Raw genomic sequence first — 17,327 nt, forward strand, 5'->3', positions numbered from 1 at the left:
TAAACATTCTGAACTTTTAAAGAACGTAATATGATTGGTTACGTTCTCTCTTTTTCGCGCTAATTTTATCACTCAAGGTACGTCGTTTCTTGGTTAAACAGATTATATGCAACTGAAAACAATCAACAGTTGTAAGTAGTTTATTTCTTTTTTTGTGAAAATATCCAATATTCTGAAATTAAGCCGAACCTTGTCTTTAGAATTTCGCGCAAAGCTACACGAGGGCTATTTGCACTAGCCGTCCCTAATTTTGCAGTGTAAGACTAGATGCCAAGTAGCTAACCATCATTACCCACCACCAACTATTGGGCTACTCTTTTACAAACTAATAGTGGGGTGACCGTTACATTATAACGCCGCCACGGCTGAGAGGGCGAGCATATTAAAAAAGTATCCATAAGGTTCCACATAAAAGGCGTGTAAAAACATTATTTCTGTGTATTATTTTCTCTTGATAAGAGAATTAGAGTGGATCTGACAGAAATCTATAAGATTGCAAAGGGAATTGTAAGTGTTGATGCATCATTGTTTCTCGTAGTTAAAAGTGAGGACAGTAGGACTATGGTACAAACATATTAGCAGGCTAGAAGTCATCTTCAACAAAGACAATTCTAATTTACCTTCCATACGTATTAATATAGTGTCTGCTGTCGAATATTGTCGTTTGTCTGAATAAGCATACCTGTGTATAAATATAAGCTATAGTACACAACAAACGTGTTTGTCAAGTTTGATGAATTACAGCTATAAATAAATCATATTTTATCATGTCATAGATGTTGATTTGCTATTAGGACATTAAGAAAATCAGTATAAGCTCCTATGGTACTGTAAATGGATTGAATATCAGATGATATAACCATGATGTACGCTTAATTTTAACGCACACATATTTCATATCATAGACGTAAGCTTATATATGTTTCGTATTATGCACACACTATGACAAAACAAATAGCGGTGTTGAAATTCATCATTATTCGAGATTGTTGTAGATTACCTGGTAAATACAATGTCAAGTCATTCAGTAAAAATAACGTGTTACTTTTGCTGGTAGAGTTTTGCTACAATCACGTTAACTTGCAGTTCTAATTTTGTATGGATATAATATGTTCTCTGGTCGAACAAAAAGGTAGATAAATAAATGAGAAACTTCTACATTTAATACGGGGTTAACGGAAGTCTAGGTGAGGGTTTGGTTTGTTTCGAATTTTGAACAAAGCTACACGAGAGCTATATGCATTAGCTGTCTTGTTTAGCAGAGTAAGACTAGAGGGCAGGTAGCTAGCTAGTCATCACCACCCTCTGCCAACACTTGGGCTACTCTTTTACCAACGAATAGTGGGATTGACCATCACATAATTACCGCCCCACGGCTGAAAGAGCGAGTATGTTTGGTGTGACGGATATTCAAACCCGCGACCCTCGATTTACGAGTCGGGTGCTTTATCCACCTGGCCATGCCGGGCCAAGTTGGTGAGGGCCACATCTAATGGAAAAACGTTGTTTTTAATTAGTGAGTTGGTTCAACACAATTCAATCATTATTTTCTGTTCTTCGCTGATACAGCGTTAAGTCTACGGACTTACAACGCTAAAATCAGGGCTTTAATTCCCCTCGGTAGACTCAGCAGATAGCCCGATGCGGTTTCGTTATGAAAAAACTCACACATTTTTTTCTTCTGTTAAGAGCTGAGGATTTAATGACGTGTTTAAGACAATGTTCAGGCATGGAAAGGCGGATTTTTTAAAGGCTTTCGCATGTTTACTACTCTTAAAAATTCTAGCGTAGAATATCACAGACTGTACGGATCAATCTCCATAGTTTACATAGTTTTTCAACTACTTGTGAGTACGTATTTCCCTCTTTTAAAACACAAGTATTCTGTTTCTGCTGGGTTTTATGTTGGTTGTTACGTTTTAATTCAGTTAGTTTCAATGAAAAGCCCCTAGCGACAATTTTGAGTTTTTTCCACTTTTGTCTGCTTCGCTGTAAATGAATTTGTTTAACAATTTTACTTTCTATGAAAAGTTTAACATTTTGTGCTTCACCTAAACTATGAGTTATTGGTTTAGCTTATTTAAAAGTGAAGCGTTAGTTTAGTATTTTCATTCACATTAAGTGTGAATTGATTTTTATTCTATTGGTGAAATCCAAATAAGAACATACATTTCACCGAGTATAGCGAGAATTAGTGTTGATGTATCTTACCTTAGCTGGAATCATTTATTTTTAACTGTACTTCTTGTAGTGACAAGTGGTTTTTATTCTATAAAACCTAATTTATCTCTTTCTAGTCACCCATTATCACACATCTGTGATTACTTGTCCGTAGTTTGTTGTCTTGTTGTGTATTGTGTTATAGTTTATTTCCATTAGTAACTGTGAAAGTAACATCAATTATTTATTCTTTATGTTCAACTATGTTTTGTCTCTTTCCTTTCTGTGACTCAACTGTTGCATTTTCTTCGAAATACGCTTTTTCTTACCAGAAGATTTAAATTTTCTGTTTTGTTGGCCAATCGCGAGATGTCACATTTTAAACACTAGCTCCGAAAATAATGTAGGTCTAACTTCAAATACGTTTCAATAAAATTTAAAACCAGTGGTAAGTGCTTCTAACTTAATTAACTCTAATAGATAACCAAACACTTTATTAACCAATTAGCTCGATAACAAAATAGACGTCATAATCTTACTACCAATAGTCGCTGAACTGACATTATCAATCAGCCAATATTCAGTTACTCGTCTTTTTTTTCCTAATAACTTACTTATAATAAGATGATCATTTGATTTTTCACTTCTACATACGTTTTTGTATGTGTTTCGTAACCTTGTTTCTTGGTGATAATTATATGAAAGGTTTAGATCATGATATAGCTTGTTAGAGTTTTTAATAGATCATAGCTTAGAGGGGTGCATATTAATATGTTGATTAAGTATGTCCCATGAGGAACATTTACACTTAACATTCACGTATATATATATAGCTTTAGGGTGCTTGAAATTCAATGGTTTTCAGCGAGATTTTTATTTTTTAAAACTATCGTACAAATTGTGAAGACTTTAGAATCTGTTATATTTCAACATTTTCTCTGTAAACCTTATAGGTTTACATTATATTTTGAGTTAACATGTACTTATATAACAGCACTGTTTAATTGGTGTTTATGACGACATAAATTAAACGTAGCAGAAATGAATATTCATAAGGAGGGAAAATTATGTATATATTTGTAATGAAACTGCAGCTCGAGTAAAAAAAATATAAAAATGATATTTTCTTTGCCTTTGTGTGGCCTGTCATTTCTTGACGAATAAGGTAACAACTGTACTTTTGTAATGAGAGTCGTTGCCCATACCGTCGACAAGATATTTTAATTATGTCGTCGTTGATTCGAGAATCAAGTTATATAGTGTCTCTTTAGCGTGAATAAAAGGTATCTGTTCTCAAAGGTTTAATTACCTCACTGAAGTTAGAACTATCCTGCAGTCCCAACAAGACTTTTTCTTAATGTCGGGTCCTCGAGGCTTAGGAATATAAAAAGATTAGAAGACTATAGATGTTCAAACACTGTCATTATTTTTCGTATAAGTGAGAGAGTGTATTTATTAATTTTTATACCTGCTCGCGGTTCGTATAAGAAATAAAAGAATTATATCTTGTCTGCATAATCAGCTTGATTTTTCCTGTTTGCCAGAAAGTTTCTTTATATGTGTTCAACCAGAATCAAATTTCATTATCACAATGCCTCGACACAGGAGATCAGCCGTATGTTTAAGCGCTTGTATAACTAAAATTCGGTGCAAACAACAGATAGCTCAATCACTGCTTTGTGTCTAACAACAGAAAAACAACTACAGCAATGCAAAATCCAGAAGTGCTTCAAACTGAAATACATGAAACAAACATTTTGTGCAAAAAATTGACAATATATCTAAATGTCATTAATGTTGATATTTAAGCTAGTAGACCTGGTTGTTAATATAGTCCAGTAGAACAGGCACAACATGGCTGTTAGGCGGTCCAATAGACCTGGAATGACCTCGTTTTCAACGTAATTCCCTGGCAATGTGAGGTCCGTGAGTTTGAACCCTATCTCACAACATGCTTTCTTTCCAGGTGTGGGGGCGTTAGAATCTACGTTTCAAAGAACATAAAACAATCTATGTTTCAAAGAACATAAAAAGTCACCTTCACACGTTTTCGAACACTGCAAGTCAAATAAACACAACATAACCATAGAAAACACTCAAATACTAAATAAAGAAACAAACATAAACAAACGTAAAATTAAAGAAGCCTTACTTATACAACAACTTAAACCCAAAATAAACCAATATAAAGGAACGCCTTTATACCTATATTAATATAATAAATAAAATTATATATTCAAACATCTAATACCGCCCTCTACATTTCGACACACAGTTACACAACCCCCTTTCAAACATGTGGTCAGCTTCCGGTCAGTTACCTCTTTCTTTGTGAACCTGACGATGACCGAAGAAGGTCGAAACGTTGTTCGCTCTTCTATGTAAAGTGTTTTCTCAGCCCAAACGAGCCGTTTTTGCATATAAGAATCTACGGTCTATCGCGCTATTTGTAAAATAAGAGTAGGTCAGTAGTTGGCGATGAGATGGTATTAAACACATGCAGGGACAGTAAGTGCAGATAGCTGTATGTTATTTATGTATTAGATATAATATATTTTGTAGTATATTTATTTACATAAGATAAATTACAAAATTCAAGAATAATGCATTATATCTCGAAGGTGAACGAGTCTAACTATGATATTGTTTTAGACTTTCGATTTGGTCTTGGCGAAGTTACTAAAAATACAGTTTTGTCACTCTGTACAAATTTGATCAAGATTACTGTTGTTGATATTCAGCCCGTATTTGTAGACTTCGCTAACGAAACATTTAGTCATGAAAGAATAAAGTAAATGGTCTTGAATATAACACACACATACATACATAGATATTTAGATGTATTTTTATATATATTTCTTATATTAACGAGGGATTTTACGAATAATTGTGCGTTTTAGATTTTAGTCTTTTCAATTAATAGATATTTTAAATTAGTGTACATTTAATATTAATCTACATATATTAATTTTCCTTTGATTTTGCGATTATAATAAATAATATGATGAGGTACAGTGATAATGAAAGAACTTGGAAGATATTAAACTATACTTACTAAGTTGACACGCGTAATATTTGATTTTATATAATGCGTTTGTGGAAATGTTGTTGTTTGTTCGTAATTATGAAGAAATATACGCGAAGGACTATCTCTGTCCACCACGAATATCGAAACCCAGTTTCTAGCATTGTACGTCCACAGACATACAACTGTGCCACTGGGATGAGGCGAAATGCTATTGAAAAATAAGTTTAAAATATAAAACTGTCATTTTTTTCGCATCTTCAAACTTAACTTGTTAAAACATTGAAGCAGTATTTAAAATAAATAATGTGATAGATAAAATTAAAGTTACTCCTATGGCACATGAATCATTTTCATACCAAAAGAGAATCCTGGAGTGAAATTTACCAAGCAAAGTAGCAATTACTAATAAACTTTACGACATGCAAGAGAGGGATCTCTTGCATATATACAACAACAAAAGGACTATAGATGAAATATGAAAGTTAAAAAACAGATTTTGAACTTTCAATTAATAGCAGACGAATACAGTGTTGAGTTTTCCATATTTAATCACCTTGCTTATCGTATTATTTTAAAATACATGTTAATTTGATAGTTGAGAAATTAGAAGATAAAGACCCCCTGTTCATTTAGTAGTTATATTATCTAACTTAGGTAAGTTAAAAACATCGAATAAAAACTCAAAAGCTATAAAAGTTAATATTAAATATAATGGAAAACAACAGAACTACTATTTATAAAAGAAAGTAAATTGGATAAGAAAATTGGCGTTAGAATCGGTAACCTGATAAGTATGACTTATTACTATATTTTGAAATTAGTTGTCACAAATAATGAAAAATAAATCCAGACCAAGATTATTCTTAAAAAGAAAAGAAAATTATACAGGTGAATCTGAGAAACTGAGCCGTTTTTAGAAAACTACTTAGGTAGCATAAATACCGCAAAGGAAGCTTGAAACAAAAGTATTAAAATAAAATAAATATTATGAAAATTTAAGGGAACTAATCAAAATATGTAAACGTTAAAAGTTTAATTATTAATATACAGTGAACTTTATACCCGTAAAAGGTATTAACATTACTCTAGTACAAGTATAATTAAATTAAGTGATCAGAAAGAAGAATAAACCTAATAAAATTACATAGAATGCGGTTGGAGAGAAAGCTCATTTATAAGGGTACGTGGCTTCACTCTGCAATTCTTAATAGAAGTGTTTTATTAAACATTCGTCGGACAATTGTTGAAATAATTATTCTATACGACTGTCCTTCAGAGCCAAAAATAATCACAAGATATTAATGTTATGTGACTATTTTTCCTTTGCTTAGCAAAAAGTCATACTAGGATAATCTATCCTAGTGTTTAACACATCACATTGGAATAAAAAACCTATGGGCTAAAATTATGTTCTGATATATGAATTAACCGGGTTTTAAAAGAAACAGTTAATAATTTAAATAAAAAACAACAACTAATCTATCTATCTATCTATCTATATATATATATATATATATACATATTTCTGGTTTCTATGTTAGGACTCCCTCGCATTGGGCCAAGATGTTTAACAAAATCTTCGCTTTCTCTACAAATTATTATGTCAAAGATTTTAGAAAATTTCTGAAGATTATTCATGGTATATTAAAGCCAGGGGGCTACTTTATCTGTCTTGGTATAGCCTCAGCTCCCGAATTTCCTGTTTCTATAGAGATGTCAATGATAGAAGAATGAGAACAGTATTTCATCCAAAGAATTTATATTTGCAATAATTATGTTATTTTTTGTGATTTCCTAACATTCTTCGCACATTTCAAGGAAGATGTTACAAATCTAATACTTATTTTAATAGAGTGTCTTCAAAAGAAATTGTTAGAAATATCCGTCGCTTTGCACCATAATGTATTTTAATAATCACGAAATAAATCCTTTTGTTTTGCAATTCTTTGTTTCAAAATTTTTGAGTAAAGCTACACAAAAGGTTATCGAGCGTGATGGAACACTAAAAGGAATCCAGCCAGTAAACAATGTACATCGACAACTCTTAGGATATTCTAATCTGACTTAGTAATGCAACCTGACATTCACTTTAATAGCCTTAGTCAGTTTATTTTATATTTGTGCAATGGATTTTCAACCATGAATTCTGTGTCGTGCCCAACCTACCACCTTCACATTGAGTAATTACATTCATCATTAATGAAACAAATGGAATCCCGGGGTAGGCAGGGGATATAATATTTCGTTTGATCAAACATTAAGAATTTTTCTTTGTTAAGCAAGAAGATACCAATAAGCTAGCGGTTTTCTGCCCACAGCGAGTGTCGAAAGTCCAATATAAGCACACAAACTTATCGTTTAGCCACAGAGAAAAATATTAAAGCACTACGATTCTTTCAAACTAGTTTACTTACTAAAAGAATGCTGCACTTACCAGTTGATGTATGTGAATGAGAAACACTTTAGGAGTTCATATTATGTATGTCCAACTGGATATGTATATTTCACAAATCACTTGACCAATTGTCATATCGCATGAGTTTTGTTAAGATTAAGATTTAAGACATTATATTTAAGGTTGAAATAGTTACAGTAACAGTCCGAAATTTACCCCAAAACGCCAACTTGCAGTTTGTTTGATTGTTTAGCAGTTAATTATACAATATGTATACCATATTTTATTAATTATATGTAGAAAAAAATTCCATCCTTTTAGCTAAATAACTTCTTTCTCTCTATTTAATAATTAGAGATGGCGGTAGGTAACTTTGCCACAGATATATATAACATCTAAGGATGTATTGGAGTGTATTTTGGATAGACTAATATAACACTTGTGATATGGATAAGTTTCGTTTCAGTTACTTAAGAAAATCTATAAATTCACTGTTTCAATATCACAGAAAAACAAGTACATATAAATAAAACTATTTTGCTATTTACCTACAGGGAATAGAAAAAAAAACCATCCCATTTTGTCATATGTGGAAAGATTATTGTAACGAACTCAAGAAACGATCAGAAGAATGTGGAATTGTCATCTCTGTTGTAACTTCAAGTTTGGGATCCTACACTTATTCTTCAGGAAAACAATTTATTGGTCAGTGCAGTATTAACCATTTACACGTTATACCAACACATTTTGATAGTATATATATACTTGGAGTTAGCGTTATCAAACACGGGATTCTAATTGTACTGATTCAAAACTTTAATTTCATATTGTGTCATTTTTATTAATTAACTTAAATAAATATGATTAAGCTAATAATTAACATTAATATTATTAATTATACATCATATTTAGTCAATTACAAATTACATTGATGAGTGATCGAGGTTTCCTCGAAGACAAGAAAAGTTTAATAAATATTAAACATGTTTGGAAATACAGCTCCGAAGATTATAATTCAAATCACAAGTCATAATAATTTATAACTGTACACAACGTGGATAACTGATACAAAGATACGAGAAAGTAACTAAAGATGATCCTACTGGTGTCCTGGTATTCAACTTTCAGATAAAGCGTGAAACAGACTAGTTTGTGTTTTTCAGTAAAGTTATATTCCACTTTTACTGCTTCGTCAGTTTTATTAATAACGTAGTTTAAATTTTCAGCTATTTATATATATATGTTACACATATTGTTGACTGAAAAATCATCTTCGCGCTGTGTTCAAATGTTATTAGCCCTCCAATGGCTCAGCGGTATGTCTGCGGACTTACAACGCTAAAAACCGGGTTTCGATACCCGTGGTGGGCAGAAGACAGATAGCCCATTGTGTAGCTTTGTGCTTAATTCAAAACAACAACAATTAGATGTTATTGGGATAATGGATAAAAATGTTGACAGCAATAAGGTGTACCAAACTGGTCGACCCGGCTTTGCGTAATTAAATAATAGTTAAGGTAACGGGCAGTTTTGCTATGCTCCCGATTTTCGTTATATGTGACCAGGACTAAAAATAACACCAAAATAAAACAATAGAATAAAAAGTAAAATAATCAACGATTAAGAGAATGTATACGCATGCGTTAAAAAGTAACTGGTAACCCTTACACAGCAAATACTTACTGTCAGTATCCTTACCTTGTTTAATATTATGTTAAAGGTTGCATCACACAAGATAATTCTAATTAACGCACGTTATATAAAATGTCATTTACAACTTGCTTTAAAGCTTTACTGTCTGATACTTTTCATTCACACTTTTGGGTCTCTGTATTATCATTTGTAGGAATATATAGATTTTTATGTATTTATTTCCACATGTAGTTCATGTATCATATTACAGTATCTTACTATTACTTAGTTTACTGTAATATCATATTCTCTAACCTGATGGGCTATTTCAGATAAATCGGTTTTATTGTTTTCTCTTTCGAATTTCATGCACTTAAATTAATTTTTTATTGGCCCAGTAATTCCTTCATTGTAATGGAACCCATATTCACATAAGAAGTGTTAAATTATGCTTTTCTCTCTATTGAATATTTAGATGGTTTTATGAGTTCAATCTGCGATCATGTCTTGTTGTGTCTTCTGAATAAGGTTCTGACTTTATGTTGTTTATATATCTTCTATACATTTTCAAGTAGACCTTTGATGCATTAGAACGTACTGCGTCTTCAAAGTTCTTTCTGCTTATTCTTGGTGTTTGTTTATTTTCTCTTTACTGAATGTTTAGAATATCAAATCACTTTAATGAAGATTGTAGTGATGTATGTTTATTCCTTCTTATGTGTATCTTCAATACTACAAACCTTGTTTGTCCTCATTACTTTAAACAAGACTATGGCTATACACATGATGGCTCCGTATAATAAATGAATTTCATTGTACTGAAAAGAATTTTAAAACAGAAAATAAAATACATGAAACGACGCTCGCCAAATGTTCAAAATGTTATTATTTGTACATCTACAACAGATAACTAACTGACCTTCATATTGCTTGTTTTGTCTAAACAGACAACTGTTATTTATATCTCACTGAATTTTGCGCAGAACTATTCCAGGACTATTGCGCTATCCGTCTCTGATTTAAACGTTAAAACTAGATGGAAAGCAGTTAGTTAACATCATTTATTGTAAATTCTTAGATTAGTAATACCATAATGGGATAACAGGATTCTCGATTCACAATATATCGCCTCCAAGCTGAGAGGGTAAATATATTCGTTGACAGGATTTAAACCCAAAACTCGCAGTTTGCAAGAGAATCGTCCTAATTACAAAAAAAAATGCTTTTGTTTGTTTGTTTCTTTTAAATTATGCACAGAACTATACAATGGGCTATCTGTGCTTTGCCCACCAGGGGTATCGAAATCCGGTTTTTGACGATGTGAGCCCGCAGACATACCGCTGTCCCACTTAGGGGCCGGAACAATGTTAAGTCCAAACAAAGAAATAAATAATAACAAATTATCAATTTCCAAAGCGTAAAACAGCATAAATGATGTAAGTATTCGAATTATGTTTATATCAAAATATTACGAAATCATCGTGATGAAATCATATAATTGTTTGGTTTCTCGTATTTAGTTTTTGTTTTGTAAATCTGGTTATTTTAATCAAAAAAAGATCCTTTTGAAGTTACTTATGTTGAACATTTATCTTTAATAGCATATTTTTGAGATATGTATGTCAATATATCATGTATGGTGTATGAATAATGAATTACAGTAATATATCAGGTAAAAGGTATACTTGAACATGTATTCAGGAACCAGTTTACTTATGTTACAGTACTTACATTATGTTACCTAGAAAGAAATTGTCATTTTTACCACTCCATGACAATGTAACAAATTGATTGCCAACATGTTTTTCTTTATTTATCCTTCCGTATGTTAATGTTTGAAGCACATTTCTGAATATAGCTCTAAATGTATTGAAAAAAAAAGGAGTTTCTGCCTTACTCGTGATTTAATTTCAGGGTCTCTGTTTCTCCTTCGATTAGAAATGTTGCATTACATATAAACTTAGAAAAGCTAACAGTGATCCATTACTTTAAGGCTAGGGGTAACAATAAGTTGGGTGAGGGGGTCCACTTACAAACTATCTGTACATTTTGCACTGATCCTCTTATCATGTTTAATTTACATAATTATTCAAATCGCACTCACGACAAGATTTTTCAGAAAACAAAGAGTGAACATAACTTTATACGAAAAACATAATAAATGTGTATTTTAGACACATTAATTTAAAGATGAAACGAACAAAAAAACATTATCGTAACCAGTGCCAATAACATGGATCTGCAACAGTTTTATTATTTTAATTTCTATAGTTCTACACTAATTCCTGTACGTTGAATCCGAAAATCCGAAATCCATTTTTGCTCCATCACGTACAGATTTCTCACAAAACATTATATGTACTTTTAAACAAGTAAATTATTTTTCATTGAAATCGGGTAATCAGTGGTAAATGTTAACCTATTTTATGTACCTTCCAGTGACAAATTTCATCAAAAGGTTTGACATATTTCATGTAAATTTGTTACTGCCTTTTTGTGACAAATTTCATCTACATTTTTAGAGAGAACTTGTGTCATATTAATATGTATCATACATATATGCACCAAAATCACCACTATCATCACCATCTATTGAGGTCAGGCTGTTTATATTTGCTTCCACCTTTTAAAGGCTACTATTTGTTAAAGAAAAAAAACCAAATTACTTATTTACCTGATTTATACCAGTCCTGCTGATGTTAAATTTATGGAAATTTAATATATCTTTTTGTTGTTTTGTAGTTGTTCTTCAATGACAACTATTTTGTACGTGTATACATATAAATCATTTTTGATCAATTCCATACTTTTAGATTCCAGAGAGATGGTTTTATCCTACCACATTACTACAATGAAAAACAAATTGTGGTGTCAGTGGATGATCTGGGATTGTTGCCCAGTAAGATTTCTGACAACATAAATCTGGATGTAGATGCTACCAACTTGTCAGCTCAAGTGTACATGGAAGACTGGCAGGACTGGATGGATGTTCAGTGGTCTGAAATTCCAAAAACACGAGCAAAGTTGCACGTTTCTCTGGTTTCCAATGCTGGGGCCTCTGACGGAGAGATAGCTGTTGTGGTGAGTCGATTGTAAGAATGCGCAACCCATTTAACTTTGAGTGATTATAATCATTTATGTAGTCATTGTAAATCATTCTGTGGAAACTTTATTCCGAAAAAAAGAAGTAAAATTGTTCAATATACATTATCCAACATAGCACAATTACGGATGCTAATTTTTTATTACAAATTTAAACTCGTTAAAAATGTATTTTTGACCAGAATCCACCGAACCCTGAAGTGCCTTCAAGCAAGCAGAGTGCATCTTCACCCGGTCCGAGTACTGAGCAAATTCAGTCCCTATCATCATGGTAGGATATGTTCTAATGAATGTCAAACAAATTTTTCAATCTGTTGGAGAAATAGTTTCATCTTTTACTTGAGACAATTAGGCCTTAGTTAGTATTTTATTGCAATCAGTCAACCCCAATTTGCAAGTGTTTTGAACTATTTGATATTTTCTTTAGTCAGCATTTTAGCATTCAAGCCTTGGCCAGTACCCTTTAAGCTGGAAAATTTGTCAAGTCTGCCTATATCTACTGCTTTGCTGTTGTCGCAAGGGAAGCCTGTTGAGAAAGAAGGTCGCTTCCATTTACTGAATGCAGTCTACACTGAGGATTCCAACTATACTTTGTAAGTGCTGTGCAGTGAATACCATGTGTACCATTTCTGATTACAAGCGTGTAATTATATCTCTTCAGATGTCTTCATCTGTACTTGATAACCTGCCCAACCTCTATTTTCCAGATATCCCACTTCAAGGCAGTATAATCAAGTAGTGGATGGAATATTTAAGCGCTATTCTCAGCTATCAGATGTCCCAAATCTAACACCCCAAGGTGTTCGTGTAAGTATTATACACATGTGCATTATGTTATGTTTGTTGTGAAATATATTTTCATCACAAATATATTCTTTTATCTGTACATTTGACTTTATGAGCCCAATAAAATTCGCCCTAAAGTGCATAACAGGAATGACCATATCACCACTTGTAAGGGTGTAAATGTATTCTGCAAGAAATATATTCATTAGTTACAAAATAAATTAAGTGGCATTTGTTGTGTTGCATCATATCGGTGAAGAAACAAGTGAAAATTTTGTGGGAAGTTATATTTTTTTAACATACACACAAGTACATATATCTATCAAGAAGGGTCTGTGGAAAATACTATTTTGATACTTTGAAATATTTGTTTTGTTTGTATACGATGTAACATGACTCAACTAATGAAACTCAACTAATTTGATGCTAAAGAGAATACATTGTCAAGATGAACTCGTACAACTGTTTTATTAACCAGTATGTGTATGACTTTCAGTTTCTAAAATTAAACCTGAAAAATGCCAAATGTGGTTTAAAAGAAATACTGTTTAAAATAACTATAGTTATACCAGAGCAGTTTTGTTATTCATTATCAATAGAACTAATTCTGTCAATTTAATTGCAGGAGCTGTGGAGGATGAGGCTTTGTCAGAAATTCCAGAATAATAGAAAGCGGAAGGACTCATCATTGCCTATAGTCCAAGCAAGAAAGGAAACAACGCAAACTGCAACAGATGAAACCCCATCTACAAACCACATCTCAGAACAGAGGCAATATAGATTAAAGCAATACATGTGTGAAAAGCCAGTTGGGGAGGATGAAACTTCCACCGAAAAATACAAGGAATGGATGAAAACTCGTCTGCATTGCAGAAAAAGGATGATCTTTGTAAAGTGGCCTTGCTTATGGAAAAACTCTGCGTGATCGTAGGAAACTGGTCATTGACAACATTCCTGTCAATGAACTTATAGAGCATTATCCTTTCCTTGTTGCATCACCAGCACAGCTATTGAATGAATTTAAGCGGCTAGGAAATGATGCAGAAAAAGAAGTGTCGAACTTTCTCAATATAAGGACTCAGTAATTCTCACCTGCAGGACAAAAACATATCACCAGGAAATAATCCATTGCTAGCATTTCTTATGAAACAGTCCTCACACATGCCTGATGTTACATCTAATATTCCCATTCTTGGTATCCTTTTTCTCCTGAAAGAAAGTGGAGGTACTGAAGTTAAGGAACCTGCTGAGAGTGGTATATACATTCAATGTATTTCAATTTCTCATTTTTGTGATCAGGAATTCAAACTATATGGTGATGGCTTTGATATTTGTGCCACTGAAGATTTTGTGGAATTTGATTAAGATGCAGAGAGATGTGTTCTTCAGTTGCTTGATCTCTTGAATGTCAAAAAACATAGCAGCAGGAAAACTGTCAAAACGTTCAAAGTTAAAGGAAGAGGAAAGTGTTCAAAGCCATAAGGTTATATTAGATCTGGTAATAGTAACTTGTCATGTGTATTTGATCCGGGCTGAATTTTTAAAAACCAAGTGTAAAGTTCAGTTGTTTATTTTCAAATTGTTGCTGCATTTTGAATTTTATTTTGGTACATGTATATTAATGTACACTTGTGCTCAGTTTAGAAAAAAAATGGTGCTGTTAAAATGCATTTTATATTTTACAGGATGGTGGCAGGTTACTGGAACTTAGGTTTAATCATCAGATGGCTACAGGATTAACTGCTCAGTGACAGTTCTGCTGACCACAACTGACTGAAGATGGTCTCTTTGCCTAACAGTGATATTACAGAGGCGGTCCTGACCGGGTCAACATGACTTGGTGGTCGTTGGATAGTCATAATGACAACAGTCCGTTGTTAATGGATGGTCATAATGACAACCGTTCCTTCGACGAATAGGGTCTAACTGACTATGTCATGACTACCCTGTATATGTCATGACTACCCTGTAGTGGTTTGCAGGTAGGCAGTGAGACTATTGTCAGGTAGTTAGCATTGGTCAGAATGACAACCTAACAAAAGCCATAACGACTATCATAGAGCAGTCAAATTTATTACCTGCCAGGTATCCCTGCCATGATCACCTGACTATTTCCGACTACACAATAGTAAAAATGACTAATATTTAATAGTCATATTAGGTAGTCATCGATTTTAGCGACTACTTGGAGAGTCTTTTTTGGCACCGATTGACTACCTGATTTACTATTCAAAAGTTATCGCTTTGACTAGTTTTTATTTTGAGTGTACAAGAAAGCTTGTACTTTAAGTAAGTTATATTAGATCCAAAGTGTTTCTACTTTATCAGTATTGTTTAATTAATTTTTACAATTTTTGCATTATACATTATATTTCTACCTGACAATATTATCAGTGAAAGGAGAGTAAATATTAAAACGTACATAGAGCTAGTGTAGTGTCTTTTTCTGTCTGTATACATCAGGAACGTAGCTGAAAGAACTGGAGCAGCTTTGAAACCAGAAACAATCCTGATGTTAGGAAGAACATTACTTTCAGTACAGAGACGTAAATTTTTATATGGTTTGACAGTATAATCAATTTAAACGCATGTCGTAGACTTTGAGGTGATAGGTCCACTAAATAGAGTGGACTTGTCTTCTTTTAGTTATTAGTGCCCAATGACCAAGAGTTTGAAGTTAAATAATGTGAAAGGTCATGGGAAAGGTTTCCTGTCTATACAGTTTCTCATCCTGTTTAGTTTGTCTTGAAAGATAGCTTTATCCAACTAAATGGCATCAGATTATATTTCACATCCTTGAATATAATTACTTAAACTTGCATATCCGTCTAGTTAGAATCACTTTACGTGAGAATTCTTTCATTTCTTACTGATATACCAACATTGTTAGTTGTTCTTTGATAGATTGTTTAGGCAGAGTATTCATGATGAAATTTTGTAGAATGGACTGCAATTGCCTGTTGTGGAGACACAAGTGTAGAGGACAAATTTTTCCAATGGCATTTGCTTAATGATTGTTTCGGGCAAAACGGATTCGTAAAAATCTGTAAATAAACGTTTGGAAAGTTATTACTCTCAGTAGGTATAAAAACAAAAACAAAAAATATAATTACTTTTTAATGAATTATCAATTCTTTATTTTTCATCTACTTGTTAGTTTTTTACTATGTTCACCAGTCAAATATAGTCGAATTCACGATTTCACATCGACAGATCTCTCTAATACATAAATATATATATATATATATATAGACATTATAAGCAACTTTTATTAATAAATCTGACATTATAGCAGAAATGGAATATAACTTTAACCAAACACACAAACCGGTTTGCTTCACGTACTATCTGATACCTGAAAAGCGTGAACCAGTAGGATCACCTTTGGTTACTTTCTGGTACGTATGTATTAGTTACTCACAATGTGTCCAGTTATAAACCACAATGACTTGTGATTTTAATTATAATCTTCAGATTTGTATTTACTCACATGTTTAATGTTTATTAGAGTTTATTTGTCTTCGAAAAAACGTGATAACTCCCCTTTAAGGGCTGTTACGTATTGTATTGTGAATCATTTGTTTAATTTAGTCTAATAATGTATAAATATGTATAACAGACTAATCCAGATATATACACATTCTTATAATTAACAAATGTGTCACAATTAGAGATTATAGTTAGGTTACACTATTAGATAAAGTTAACTCCAAGAATCTAAAACCAAAATGTTTTATTAAAATATGTACATAGTTAACGCCAAACTTACTTGTAAACATTTTTCTAGAACTAAAAGTGAAGGATTCAACACTTGAAGTTACAACAACAGGGACAAATCCACATTCTTCTGCCACTTCCTTGATTACAGTACAATAGTCATTCGACATATGGGTGAACGGAATATATTTCTCTATCCCCTGTTGATAAATACGATAATTTTAATATTTGTTGCATATTTTCCGTGACCTTGAAATTTATTATCATGAATAATTTATGAAATTATTGAAAATAAACTAATCGTTAATATTTATATTAATGCTACTTGTCCATAACATAAACCCACACATCCTTATATTAATGAAATATAATGCTTTATTTCATTTCATTTTTAAATTTTTATACTGAATAAGTTGCGTAATAAAATTGCCAGTTTTCTCTAAAAGGATGTTGTTTGTATTTATGTCAAAAATACTAAAGCTGTCTGCCGTCACCCTCAGTATTGAG

The 17,327-nt window shown here is 32.4% G+C and overlaps 1 protein-coding gene across 3 annotated transcripts in view; it reads left to right on the plus strand.

Moving 5' to 3' along the window:
- LOC143239169 (juvenile hormone acid O-methyltransferase-like) overlaps positions 1–7,098 on the plus strand; it is a 40,257-nt gene extending 33,159 nt beyond the window's left edge. For all 3 annotated transcript variants that reach the window (XR_013021039.1, XR_013021038.1, XR_013021040.1), the window contains exon 6: positions 6,730–7,098. The gene's annotated coding sequence lies outside the window, so the exon portion shown is untranslated. The remainder of the gene's footprint in view (positions 1–6,729) is intronic.
- The last annotated feature ends 10,229 nt before the right edge of the window (positions 7,099–17,327 follow it).

Source organism: Tachypleus tridentatus, chromosome 13, assembly GCF_004210375.1.
Source record: "Tachypleus tridentatus isolate NWPU-2018 chromosome 13, ASM421037v1, whole genome shotgun sequence".
In the NCBI taxonomy this organism is placed as follows: Eukaryota; Metazoa; Arthropoda; class Merostomata; order Xiphosura; family Limulidae; genus Tachypleus; species Tachypleus tridentatus.